Genomic DNA, 12,056 nt, shown 5'->3' with positions numbered 1-12,056 from the left:
AGACGTCTGTGTGCAAGCATGGGTCACTATCCACACCTCCTCTCCCAGAAGCCTGTGCAGCCCACGACTGCCAGGGTCCCATAATCCAGGAACAACTTCCCTGGGAAACACAGGACATGCCATGGAAATAACTACTGCAGAGAAGAAAAAAAAAAAAGAATGAAAAGAATTGAGGACAATCTCAGAGAATTCTGGAACAACATTAAACGCACCAACATTCAAATTATATGGGTCCCAGAAAAGAAGGGAAAAAGAAAGTGGCTGAAAAAATATTTCAAGAGATTATAGTTGAAAACTTCCCTAATATGGGAAAGGAAATAGTTAATCAAGTACAAGCAGCACAGAGACTCCCATACAGGATAAATCCAAGGAGAAGCATGCCAAGAAACATATTATTCAAACTAACAAAAATTAAATACAAAGAACAAATATTAAAAGCAGCAAGGGAAAAACAACAAATAACACATAAGGGAATCCCCATAAGGTTAACAGCTGATCTTTCAGCAGAAACTCTGCAAGCCAGAAGGGAGTGGCAGGACATATTTAAAGTGATGAAAGAGAAAAACCTACAACCAAGATTAGTCTACCCAGAAAGGATCTCATTCAGATTTGACAGAGAAATTAAGAGTTTTACAGACAAGCAAAATCTAAGAGAATTCAGCACCACCAAACCAGCTTTACAACAAATGTTAAAGGAACTTCTCTAGGCAGGAAACACAAAAGAAAGAAAAGACCTACATTAATAAACCCAAAACAATTTAAAAAATGGTAATAGGAACATACATATCGATAATTACCTTAAATGTAAATGGATGAAATGCTCCAGCCAAAAGACATAGACTGGCTGAATGGATACAACAAGACCTATATATATGCTGTCTAGAAGAGACCCACTTCAGACCGAGGGACACATACAGACTGAAAGTGAGGGGATGGAAAATGATATTCCATGCAAATGGAAATCAAAAGAAAGCTGGAGTAGCAATTCTCATATCAGACAAAATAGACTTTAAAACAAAGACTATTACAAGAGACAAAGAAGGGCACTACATAATGACGAAGGGATTGATCGAAGAAGAAGATATAACAATTGTAAACATTTATGCACCCAACATAAGAGCAGCTCAATACATAAGGCAAATACTAACAGCCATAAAAGGGGAAATAAACAGTAACACAATCATAGTAGGGGACCCTAACACCCCACTTTCACCAATGGACAGATCATCCAAAATGAAAATAAATATGGAAACACAAGCTTTAAATGATACATTAAACAATATGGACTTAATTGATATTTATAGGACATTCCATCCAAAAACAACAAAATACACATTCTTCTCAAGTGCTCATGGAACATTCTCCAGGACAGATCATATCTTGGGTCACAAAACAAGTCATGGTAAATTTAAGAAAATTGAAATTGTATCAAGTATCTTTTCAGACCACAATGCTATGAGACTACATATCAATTACTGGAAAAAATCTGTAAGAAATACAAACACATGGAGGGTAAACAACAAATTACTTAATAACCAAGAGATCAATTAAGAAATCAAAGAGGAAATTTAAAAATAACTAGAAACAAATGACAATGAAAACACGATGACCCAAAACCTATGGGATGAATTAAAAGCAGTTCTTAGAAGGAAAGTTTATAGTAATACAATCCTACATTAAGAAATAAGAAACATCTCAAATAAACAACTTAACCTTAAACCTAAAGCAATTAGAGAAAGAAGAAAAAAAAAATCTCAAAGGTAGCAGAAGGAAGAGACTCATAAGGATCAGATCAGAAATAAATGAAAAAGAAATGAAGGAAATGAGAACAAAGATCAATAAAACTAAAAGCTGGTTCTTTGAGAAGATAAACAAAATTGATAAACCATTAGCCAGACTTATCAAGGAAAAAAGGGAGAAGACTCAAATCAATAGAATTAGAAATGAAAAAGGAGAAGTAACAATGGACACTGCAGAAATACAAAGGGTCATGAGAGATTACTACAAGCAAATATATGCCAATAAAAGGGACAACCTGGAAGAAATGAACAAATTCTTAGAAATGCACAATGTGCCGAGACTGAACCAGGAAGAAATAGAAAATATGAACAGACCAATCACACACACTGAAATTGAAACTGTGATTAAAAATCTTCCAACAAACAAAAGCCCAGGACCAGATGGCTTCACAGGCAAATTCTTACAAACATATACAGAAGAGCGAACACCTTTCCTTCTCAAATTCTTCCAAAACATAGCAGAGGAAGGAACACTCTCAAACTCATTCTACGAAGCCATCATCATTCTGATACCAAAACCAGACAAAGGTGTCACAAAGAAAGAAAACTACAGGCCAATATCACTGATGAACATAGATGCAAAAATCCTCAACAAAATACTAGCAAACAGATTCCAACAACACATTAAAAGGATCATACCCCATGATCAAGTGGGGTTTATCCCAGGAATGCAAGGATTCTTCAATATACACAAATCAATCGACGTGATACACCATATTAACAAATTGAAGGAGGAAAACCATATGATCATCTCAATAGATACAGAGAAAACTTTTGAGAGAATTCAACACCCATTTATGATAAAAATCCTCCAGAAAGTAGACATACAGGGAACTTTCCTCAACATAATAAAGGCCATATATGACAAACCCACAGCCAACATCATCCTCAATGGTGAAAAATGAAACCATTTCCACTAAGATCAGGAATAAAACAAGGTTGTCCACTCTCACTACTATTATTCAACATAGTTTGGAAGTTTTAGCTACAGCAATCAGAGAAAAAAAAGGAATCCAAATTGGAAAAGAAGAACTAAAGCTGTCATTGTTTGCAGATGACATGATACTATACATGGAGAATCCTAATGATGCTACCAGAAAACTACTAGAGCTAATTAATGAATTTGGTAAAGTAGCAGGATACAAAATTAAAGCACAGAAATCTTCTGCATTCCTATACACTAATGATGAACAATCTGAAAGTGAAATTAAGAAAAGATTCCCATTTACCACTGCAAAAAAAAAAAAAAAAAAGAATAAAATATCTAGGAATAAACCTACTTAAGGAGACAAAAGACCTGTATGCAGAAAATTATAACATACTGATGAAAGAAATTAAAGATGATAGAAATAGATGGAGAGATATAGCATATTCTTGGATTGGAAGAATCAACATTGTGAAAATGACTCTACAACCCAAAGCAATCTACAGATTTAATGCAACCCCTATAAAATTACCGCTGGCATTTTTCACAGAACAGGAGCAAAAATTTCACAATTTGTATGGAAACACAAAAGACCCCAAATGACCACAGCAATCTTCAGAAAGAAATACAGAGCTGGAGGAATCAGGCTCCCTGGCTTCAGACTATACTACAAAGCTACAGTAATCAAGACAGTATGGTACTGGAACAAAAACAGAAATATAGATCAATGCAACAGGATAGAAAGCCCAGAGATAAACCCATGTATATATGGTCAACTTATCTTTGATAAAGGATGCAAGAATATACAATGGATAAAAGACAGCCTCTTCAATAAGTGGTGCTGGGAAAAGTGGACAGCTACCTGTAAAAGTATGAAATTAGAACACTCCCTAACACCAATCACAAAAATAAACTCAAAATGGGTTAAAGACCTAAATATAAGGCCAAACACCATCAAATTCTTAGAGGAAAACATAGGCAGAACACTCTATGACATAAATCACAGCAAGATCCTTTTTGACCCACATCCTAGAGAAATGGAAATAAAAACAAAAATAAACAAATGGGATCTAATGAAACTTAAAAGCTTTTGCACAGCAAAGGATACCATAAACAAGACCAAAAGACAACCCTCAGAATGGGAGAAAATATTTGCAAATGAAGCAACTGATAAAGGATTAATATCAAAAATTTATAAGCAACTCAGGCAGCTCAATAACAAAAAAAACAAACAACCCAATCCAAAAATGGGAGGAAGAACTAAATAGACATTTCTCCAAAGAAGATATACAGATTGCCAACAAACACATGAAAGAATGCTCAGCATCATTAATCATTAGAGAAATGCAAATCAAAACTACAATGAGGGGCTTCCCTGGTGGCGCAGTGGTTGAGAATCCGCCTGCTGATGCAGGAGACACGGGTTTGTGCCCTGGTCCGGGAAGATCCCACATGCCGCGGAGCGGCTGGATCCGTGAGCCATGGTCGCTGAGCCTGCACGTCCGCAGCCTGTGCTCCGCAATGGGAGAGGCCACAACAGTGACAGGCCCGCGTACTGCAAAAAAAAAACTACAATGAGATATCATCTCACATTGGTCAGATTGGTCATCATCAAAAAATCTACAAACAATAAATGCTGGAGAGGTTGTGGAGAAAAGGGAACCCTCTTGCACTGTTGGTGGGAATGTAAATTGATACAGACATTATGGAGAAAATTATGGACGTTCCTTACAAAACTAAAAATAGAACTACCATACGAGCCAGCGATCCCTCTACTGGGCATATACCCTGAGAAAACCACAATGCAAAAAGAGTCATGGACCACAGTGTTCATTGCAGCTGTATTTACAATAGCCTGGACATGGATGTAACCTAAATGTCCATCGACAGATGAATGGATAAAGAAGATGTGGCACATATATACAAAGGAAGATTACTCAGCCATAAAAAGAAACAAAATTGAGTTATTTGTAGTGAAGTGGATGGACATAGAGTCTGTCATACAGAGTAAAGTAAGTCAGAAAGAGAAAAACAAGTAACATATGCTAACACATATATATATGGAATCTAAAAACAAAATTGGTTATGAAGAACCTAGGGTCTAGACAGGAATAAAGACATAGATATAGAGAAGGGGAGGGGGAAGTGTAATCTGGGACAAAGTGAGAGAGTGGCATGGACTTATATCTACTACCAAATGTAAAACCAATAGCTAGTGGGCAGCAGCCGCATAGCACAGGGAGATCAGCTCAGTGCCGTTTGACCACCTATAGGGGTGGGATAGGGAGATTCAGAGGGAGAGACAAGAGAGAGGAGATATGGGGATATATGTATATGTGTAGCTGATTCACGTATTAAGAAGAAACTAACACACCATTGTAAAGCATTATACTCCAATAAAGATGTTTAAAAAATAATAAAGAAATAAAGAAAATAAAGAAGTGTAAGCCCAGTGCACACCCTTATCCTTATCATCAACCCCGCCCTTGAACCATTGCTATAAAACTCCTCACCAAATCCTCCCAGGTTGGGACACATAGTTTCTGAGGGGCATGAGCCCGTTGTGTCCCCCTTTACCTGAAAAAGCAATAAAGCTATTCTTTTCTACTTCACCCAAAATCTATCCTTGAGATTTGGTTAAGCACTGGTGCACAGAGGCCGAGCTTTCGGCATCACTGTCTCCTTCATCTTTTGATCCAACTCCAAGAGCTAAGGAGGGAACGACTTTGATTTATGCATGAGAATGAAGTTTTAAAATAATCAGGACCGAGTCTCACAGAATTTACTTGAGACTGCTTTGTTAACAAAAAGTATCTGAGAAATTAGGAAAGCAGACTGAGTCCATAACAATCTTTGCTATGAGGCAGAAAAGTTGCACAGCGCACAACTGGTAGCAGTTGTTTAGAAAAGCAAAACTACTTCCTGTTTATATCCCCAATGAGGCGACACTCTTCACTAAACTTGTCACATATAATGTATATTCAGAAAATTTCCTAAACAAGTATAAGCTTTGCCTCTCCTGCTGTTTCTCAATCTAATGCTATATGTATCTAACTACATCTCTATAACTAAAGATAATTTACGTTTGTATGATGTCTTCGATATCACATGGTTCTTTCACTTTTTGTTTTTTAAATCTTACAACAGTAATTTTGGCAGTTAGAAGTGCACACCTAGAAAATAGTAGCTCGGGGGCTCATTCTCAAATCCCACAAAACTCAAATTTGGAGTTTCTGTTTCCATCTCGAGCAGGTTTCCCCTCCCCAACTATCTGGTTTTGTGTTTGGGGGGTAGCTGATGAGACCCAGTGTGGTCCCTTGCTGTGCATCTTCCCCTTGTCTGTTTCCTCTTTCACTGCTCCTTGGACTGTTTCCACCTCCTATTTTTTCTTCCTCATCATTGCCCCTCCCCCTCCCCACGCCCACTTCTGTTCACTTCATGTCTTATTCATCCTCATCACAAAGAAAAGTCACTGAATCCAAATGCCATCATCCGTGGTGGGCCCTGCAGGAAACAAATCAAGCCTAGAAGGAGTACTCAGCACTCAACAGAGGAAAGACTTGGTTCTAAAGGGAATAGTTCACAGCTGTTGAGAGAATCAAGATTTTGGTAGGTTGTTTCTCCCCCACTTTGATGAGAAGGATAAGCTTGGCAAATCAAAGTTGGTATTTCTTCTTTAGTGTCTGATTTAGGAGATTATACATCAGAGGAAAGCACTTGTAAAAGCATTATAACATTATAGAAAAATAATTGGAATGCTTCATCTTTGCATATCATAGCTTGTTAAAGTTGCTGTAGGAACTAGCCAGATTAATTAGATAGAAGGAATAAGCAATTTCTCTAACTCAGCACTCTGATGGTCAGAGATATTCCTGTTCATTCTAGTAAATGTTAAGTCTAAAGATAAACCAAAGGAGTGAATTGAAGGAATTAGCCTGAAAAACATGGCAGCTTCCTACCACTTACCCTCCAAAAAAATGATCTATTCAGAATACGTAAGGAAGAAATTGGGTTATGATGTTTCCATTGTTCACAATGCTGTATCCTACATAGTCAGGCATGGGAAGTGATGGGAAATAACATTTGTTGAGTGTGCTCTCTGAGTCAGACTCTGAAATGGGAGCATTATTAATGTCACATCTTTTAATTCTCCTCAAAACCCCATGAGTTTATCTTCATTTTCAGGGAATGAACTGACACTTGGAATTCAAACTCAGATCAGTTGGATTTCATAGGTCTGCACTTTGTTTCAGTTCTACCAGGTACCATCTGGGATGAAGGTCTTTATCAGTGATAATGGCAGAGATCATGCCACATATCTGTACCATTTTCTGTCCCTGGGCATTGTCCATTTTCTTTGTAGTTAAGTTGGGGCCACTGGACTTAGTTCTGGCCAACGGGAATGTAAGTGAAAAGGATGCACCTCTCCCTGTTGGAGACAATTAGAGTGGTTGTTTCCTCCATGATACACTTCCCTTTGGAAACCACATGGCAGCAACATAAGGGAAGCAGACCCTGGATGACTGACTTGGCAGGTGGAAGAGAAACCAGCTGACCCATTCTTTTCCATTTCACCCAAAACTCTTTCTCTGAGATTTGATTCGTTACTAGGGCACAGAGGCTGAGTTTTCAGTATAACCTTTGCCACCCTCCAGATCATACATGGGCAGCTGCCCTCATGTCCATACCTGTGACCTCACTGCCTTTCACAGGGAAGGCTGAGCTTCTCCTCTGCATGAGCCTTCCTGTGTGTTAGGCACATTGCCACTTTACTGGCTCTACATTTGGAAGACTCTCACCTATGATAAACAGAAAAGAAACGTATCCCAAGTTCCCTTTAACTGTGGAGTTATTCCTTCCCTCCCTCCTACTCCCCACAGACCAACAATCCCAGTGGAATCCCCCTGCCCCACATTGTTCTGAAATGCAGGTTCTGTAGCCCTTAGGTCTCTGGCTCCAAAGGCTTCAAACACTGAACGTATTTCACGGTAACAAAGGACAAGGAATATGTCTGGGGGGTAAATACTAAACTGAAAACTAATAGAATAAAAACAACATGAAGAATCTGGACCTCTTGAAGGCAGGGTTAGAAAACTAGATGACTGAGCAGGAAACAAGGCCACTGACAGCCAAGCTAACTATTTGACAACTTTGCCTCAGGCCAGCCCTTCCCAGACACAGGGAATGTGTCTTCTTCCATTACTGTCAAACGCTCGAATCGCTTTTTAAGATGTCTCTCTAAAGATCACCTTTTTTTGCCTCTTCATTTCTTCAATTTTTTGCTCACTCGTTCAGCCATGCACAATGTGAAAGTACTATGGAAGATGCATCGTGTTAAGATTTCATGGTGGAGTCTGGCCTCTGCTAGCTGTTACACATAAGCCAAAGACCAGGTGCCGAGGTCTTTGGTAACAGCTGACCTAGAGGACACGGATGTGGTTTAAGTCTTAAGTGTCCATCTCTGTGTTAGAGCAGGCAGATAACTAGATATGAGTAGAGAAAGGTGGTCACGGGCCAAATGGCAGGAAACCATACATCTTAAACAAAGGGGTCCTAGGGCAGACAAAGAAAAGTAGAAACCTCCAGACTGACAAGAAAGCACACATTTGGGGGGACAAGGGTCCTGGAGGCAGACAAAGAAAGGTGGTAAAGGTTGGAATATCTGGCACCCAAATGTAACCTTTTGCTCATTTTGCTCTCGTTACGATAAAACTAGCCTTGCAGACAAGAAGTTCCCATTATGCACCAACACCTTGAAGCTTCTGATCAAGATTGAATAAGGACAAAAACCCCTCCTCTTCTTGGGAAGGTGGAGCTGGGAGGAAAATCAGGGAATACGACCTCCAAAACTTTCCTTCCCCAGTGAATATTTTACCCATTCGTTTTCATACCCCACATAACTGGCTTACCAAAGAAACTCAGTGCAGCTACTCACCTCTCCCCTTGAGAGCATACTCTCAGTTGATAAAAGCTTGCTTTTCTTTCTTGACTTCCCTGTCTCATCTCTGAATTCTTTCTGCAACTAGACAAGAACCTACTCTCCGGTAACACTCGTACACACGCACCCACAACTACTATAAATCACTTCACTCCCTCCAGCACCAGAGATGCTCAGGCCTCAACAGAGAGAGGCCCAGAGAACACTAGCATATGAAGAAGGAGAAAACAGCCCACCAGGGTACAGTTATCACATAGGGGCGAGAAGGACCATAGTAAGTACTGCAGCCTGTGTTGACTTTCAAAGCACAGTGACAGGGCTCATTAATAATTGATTCCCAGGTGGTAAATGCTCAGAGTAGCAGCCCCACTACTCTTGAGAACAGGATTGTCGATGAAAATCATCAATAAACAATCTATAATAGGAATAGTTTGAGCCAATTTGAGGACTACAGCCCAGAGGACAGCCTCTCAGATAACTCTGAGGAACTGCTCTAGAGAAGCATGGGTTTCAGCACCGTCTTATATCTCATCAGAACAAAGAACAATAAACAAATCAGGATACATTCCTTCAAGGATTCAAAAAACAAAAAAAACATAAATACATAAATAAAAAAACAGATCAGCACATTACAGCAAATCAGTATAGTCTTGGCACCTGCGAAGGGCGTCTTATCATTGAAGGAGTACCAGCATTAGTGTCCCAGGAAGGGAGTCATTTAATCTTTATTTAATATGGACTTCCTTTACTTCTAGTCGATGCACCCTTTTCTTTAATAGTTAAAGCAGATGCACAGTGCATGTTTGATAGGCCACAAACAGGCTGTTCTAGTTAGCAACAGATTCAAGTTAACTAATGTGTAAGCCAGAATGTTTTCCCCATACATCAATATGTGAACATGTCTTTTATCAGGATGCAGGGTAGAGGAAATGGGGAGGAACACATGCAGAGGAGCAGTAGGGGAGAAAGAGTGGAAAACTTATCTCCACGATACAAGGAAGAATAATGTGGAACAGGCTCTCAAAATGGCTCAAAATAAAATTGCAGTGATCAGAAACAGGAGAGGATGAGAAATAGTCAATTGAAACTGAATAGTGTGGATAAGTTCCAAGAGTTCAGAGGAAGAAGAAATCAGAAAAAAATCAAGTGGAATTATATAGGATGATTGCTGAAGGGGATGAGACCTTTTACAGAAGTGACTAAGAAGTAACGCTTAAAAACAGTAGGCAAAACCAGGAAAAAGGTCAAGTGGTCTTGCCAACCCATGCAGGACTGGTCTTTCGTCATTTCCTCCCCGGATCTGATTTTACATGTGCCACCAAGAACGGAAGCATCATGAGTCTGTTTGCCCTTCCTAAGGGTCAGCTGCCCTCCCAGTCACATTGCACAAGCCTCACCGTGGATCCAAAATGAAATGGTTTTTTATCACTGCTTCTCAGAACTTGGTTAAATAATATTCAAGTCTCAGATTCAGAGTGTAAGATCTTCAGCTTTCTCCATTCCCGGAGGAGCATGTACCTTTTGTTTATTTACTTCAACAAAGCACATAAAGGTAGAAATTTAATAAAAGGTCATATTGTGTAATTTGTTGATAAACATTCAAGAGGCAAGACCTGAGAATTTTCCACCATGGTAGAACCTTAGATGAGTCTGCCAAGCTAGCCAAGCTCCCTCAAGCACAATGACTGTGTGTTTCTAAAGTTAGTGCTTGAGGATAGAGGTGCCTGGCTTCTAATCTATTCTCTTTATGAACCAAAACATGGGGACACTGTGTACATTTTATTATCATTCTCAGAACTTGGATCAGAGAATATCTGGGTTCAGAGGTAGGAGGTCAAGGTCAGGGTTGAAGATGTAACAAACCAAGTTCCTGAAATCAGCCAATACTGAGATCTGAGACACAGATGAACTAACTCAACCAGAATAAGGATCCACAGCCAGCACTGAAATAGAAGGTGACAGAAGGGTGGGTGAACACAACATGGCAAGTGACAGAGGTGTAATCAAGAAGATTCTCAACAGCTATCTCTCTCTCCTTCCTTGTAGGAAAAAGAAATTGGTAGCTTGGGGCTTCCCTGGTGGCGCAGTGGTTGAGAGTCCGCCTGCCGATGCAGGGGACACGCGTTCGTACCCTGGTCTGGAAAGATCCCACATGCCGCGGAGCAGCTGGGTCCGTGAGCCATGGCCACTGAGCCTGCACGTCCGGAGCCTGTGCTCCGCAACGGGAGAGGCCACAACAGTGAGAGGCCCGCGTACCGCGAAAAAAAACGAAATCGGTAGCTTGGATAGGTTGCCACCGCCTACCTGAAAGATACGTGTCAGAAGATCATTCTGCACTGATCGGCCCAAATGTTCGTCTTGAAGAATCAGCCTCATTACCATGCTATTGTTGCCCTCATTACTGATCTAAAGGAGATCACTCTGGAACTCTACTGAGGAAATAGCTAATTTCTCTAGGACTTTGCCTGAAACCTAGAGGAAGCTGAACAAGTCCCTTCAGAAACACTGCTTACTGACTGACCCAGTTGTACAATGGCAGAAAGGGCCCAAGAGAAGGGTCTCAGCAGGAAGAAGACTCAAGAAGTGGAGCTGACCTGACCTCCTGCCTGGTTGGACACCTAACCATTGTTCCCAGAAGCTCCCAGGGGCCAGAGCCAGCATCTATCACTGGTGGGAGGTAAATCTGAGAGAAGCAGAAAGTTCATCAAGATGACAAGGATTCAAAGTGTGGAGGACTGCCTGCTTCAGAATCCACCAGGGACCTCACCCTAGATCCATTTAATCAGAAGACTTGGATGTGGGCTCAGGAATCTGCATTTTAAGAAGCTTCCCCTACTTCCACCCCTTAACCCCACTCCACTGACTTAGGGAGTCATCCTGTTCTGTCTTCCCAGCATCACCACCTGCAAGAGAGAAGTGGGTTAAATCCTACTGTCTAGCTAATATCATGGGAGAGTGTACAGATCACCACTCACTTCATCCCTCAGGGAATAATGGAGTCGGGGGGCGGGGCAGGATACCAGGAAACCCTGGAAGAGGATAGGAGGCAATTACAGAGACCCTAAAGTGCAACCTAGCCCAGAAGGGTAGCTCCGTTACACTCTGAGCAATTTGAAATTTGGAGCAAAGTCTCCCAGGGTATGGCGATATTCAGTAAGTGCTTAATAAAACAAGGAGAAGAGAGAAGGAGGGAGAGAGGAGTGAGTAGAACATAACCAGAACACTTCCCCCAGTGTTCTGTCCAGGTTGTACTATCAGCTCTAGCCCACTTGCAATCAACCTCTCATTTTCCTGTGGGTACTGGGGATTCTCATTCATCATGCTGACTCATTTTGATGAAGGAAGCTAAGAGATCCTCAGTCCATGTTAAATGCCATTCCCTCTGATTCTCCAA

Source organism: Kogia breviceps, chromosome 11, assembly GCF_026419965.1.
Source record: "Kogia breviceps isolate mKogBre1 chromosome 11, mKogBre1 haplotype 1, whole genome shotgun sequence".
NCBI lineage: Eukaryota > Metazoa > Chordata > Mammalia > Artiodactyla > Physeteridae > Kogia > Kogia breviceps.
This window is presented reverse-complemented; position numbering follows the sequence as displayed.